The sequence below is a fragment of the Schistocerca nitens genome, unplaced genomic scaffold (assembly GCF_023898315.1).
Source record: "Schistocerca nitens isolate TAMUIC-IGC-003100 unplaced genomic scaffold, iqSchNite1.1 HiC_scaffold_381, whole genome shotgun sequence".
Taxonomy (NCBI): domain Eukaryota; kingdom Metazoa; phylum Arthropoda; class Insecta; order Orthoptera; family Acrididae; genus Schistocerca; species Schistocerca nitens.
In genome coordinates this window covers 128,677-131,176 of record NW_026045915.1, presented here as the reverse complement: position 1 = coordinate 131,176, position 2,500 = coordinate 128,677, and the positions used below count along the sequence as shown (strand labels likewise).

General features: G+C 60.3%; 1 pseudogene; it reads right to left on the bottom strand.

Moving 5' to 3' along the window:
- The window catches only part of LOC126230378 (large subunit ribosomal RNA), a 7,666-nt pseudogene that overhangs the window by 4,247 nt on the left and 919 nt on the right, over positions 1–2,500 (bottom strand).

The following is a 2,500-nucleotide window of genomic DNA, read 5'->3' as shown; positions in this document are numbered from 1 at the left end:
GGTGTCGGCCGCGAAGTCCTCGGCTGCGTCGTCGGACGGCGCAGCGGCATCGCCCGCATCGGGCGGCGGAGCCGCCGCACCCCGGCGGGACGCCGGCTCTTCCCCCCGACCGAGCTCAAGTGCATCCATGAATTGGCGGACAAGCTGCTTGTGGGCAGCTTTCCGCCGTTGGCACTTGATTGCTTCAAGCGTTCGGTCGGGGAACATGCTAGTTAGCTCCTGGTTGACAAAGAAGAACCGTGCGTCCCTCTCGAGGAACAGTTCGGCCTCCGCCTTGGCGAGCGATAGGACTTCTTCCACCGTCCACCTCGCGCGATGCCTCTCCGTGACGATCTCCGCGTTGGCGGCCGCTAGATGTTGGCGGCGGCGATGGACCCCGAGACCGTTTTTGGTCGTGAAGCTGCGGTGACACTCACTGCAGGTATAGGCTGCAACAGTTACAGAATCTACGGCACGGCCGGTAGGCCGGCTAGGTGCTGGGGAAGCTGGGGTGGCGCCTTCAGCGGAAGGGCCACCACTCGTGTTTTCTTGTGTGCTTAAGAGAGTCATAGTTACTCCCGCCGTTTACCCGCGCTTGCTTGAATTTCTTCACGTTGACATTCAGAGCACTGGGCAGAAATCACATTGCGTCAACACCCGCTAGGGCCATCGCAATGCTTTGTTTTAATTAGACAGTCGGATTCCCCCAGTCCGTGCCAGTTCTGAGTTGATCGTTGAATGGCGGCCGAAGAGAATCCGCGCACCCGCGCGCCCCCGGAGGAGCACGCTAAGGCGGACGCGGCCTCGCAGCAAGGAAGATCCGTGGGAGGCCAAGGCACGGGACCGAGCTCGGATCCTGCACGCAGGTTGAAGCACCGGGGCGCGAACGCCGCACAGGCGCGCGCATCCTGCACCGCCGGCCAGCACGAGGCCGACCAACGGCGAGAGCAGACCACACCCACGCTAAACGCCCGCACTTACCGGCACCCCTACGGCACTCACCTCGCCCAGGCCCGGCACGTTAGCGCTGACCCACTTCCCGACCAAGCCCGACACGCCCCGATCCTCAGAGCCAATCCTTATCCCGAAGTTACGGATCCAATTTGCCGACTTCCCTTACCTACATTATTCTATCGACTAGAGGCTCTTCACCTTGGAGACCTGCTGCGGATATGGGTACGAACCGGCGCGACACCTCCACGTGGCCCTCTCCCGGATTTTCAAGGTCCGAGGGGAAGATCGGGACACCGCCGCAACTGCGGTGCTCTTCGCGTTCCAAACCCTATCTCCCTGCTAGAGGATTCCAGGGAACTCGAACGCTCATGCAGAAAAGAAAACTCTTCCCCGATCTCCCGACGGCGTCTCCGGGTCCTTTTGGGTTACCCCGACGAGCATCTCTAAAAGAGGGGCCCGACTTGTATCGGTTCCGCTGCCGGGTTCCGGAATAGGAACCGGATTCCCTTTCGCCCAACGGGGGCCAGCACAAAGTGCATCATGCTATGACGGCCCCCATCAACATCGGATTTCTCCTAGGGCTTAGGATCGACTGACTCGTGTGCAACGGCTGTTCACACGAAACCCTTCTCCGCGTCAGCCCTCCAGGGCCTCGCTGGAGTATTTGCTACTACCACCAAGATCTGCACCGACGGCGGCTCCAGGCAGGCTCACGCCCAGACCCTTCTGCGCCCACCGCCGCGACCCTCCTACTCGTCAGGGCTTCGCGGCCGGCCGCAAGGACCGGCCGTGACTGCCGGACTGACGGCCGAGTATAGGCACGACGCTTCAGCGCCATCCATTTTCAGGGCTAGTTGCTTCGGCAGGTGAGTTGTTACACACTCCTTAGCGGATTCCGACTTCCATGGCCACCGTCCTGCTGTCTTAAGCAACCAACGCCTTTCATGGTTTCCCATGAGCGTCGATTCGGGCGCCTTAACTCGGCGTTTGGTTCATCCCACAGCGCCAGTTCTGCTTACCAAAAGTGGCCCACTTGGCACTCCGATCCGAGTCGTTTGCTCGCGGCTTCAGCATATCAAGCAAGCCGGAGATCTCACCCATTTAAAGTTTGAGAATAGGTTGAGGTCGTTTCGGCCCCAAGGCCTCTAATCATTCGCTTTACCGGATGAGACTCGTACGAGCACCAGCTATCCTGAGGGAAACTTCGGAGGGAACCAGCTACTAGATGGTTCGATTAGTCTTTCGCCCCTATACCCAGCTCCGACGATCGATTTGCACGTCAGAATCGCTACGGACCTCCATCAGGGTTTCCCCTGACTTCGTCCTGGCCAGGCATAGTTCACCATCTTTCGGGTCCCAACGTGTACGCTCTAGGTGCGCCTCACCTCGCAATGAGGACGAGACGCCCCGGGAGTGCGGAGGCCGCCGCCCCGTGAAGGGCGGGGAAGCCCCATCCTCCCTCGGCCCGCGCAAGGCGAGACCTTCACTTTCATTACGCCTTTAGGTTTCGTACAGCCCAATGACTCGCGCACATGTTAGACTCCTTGGTCCGTGTTTCAAGACGGGT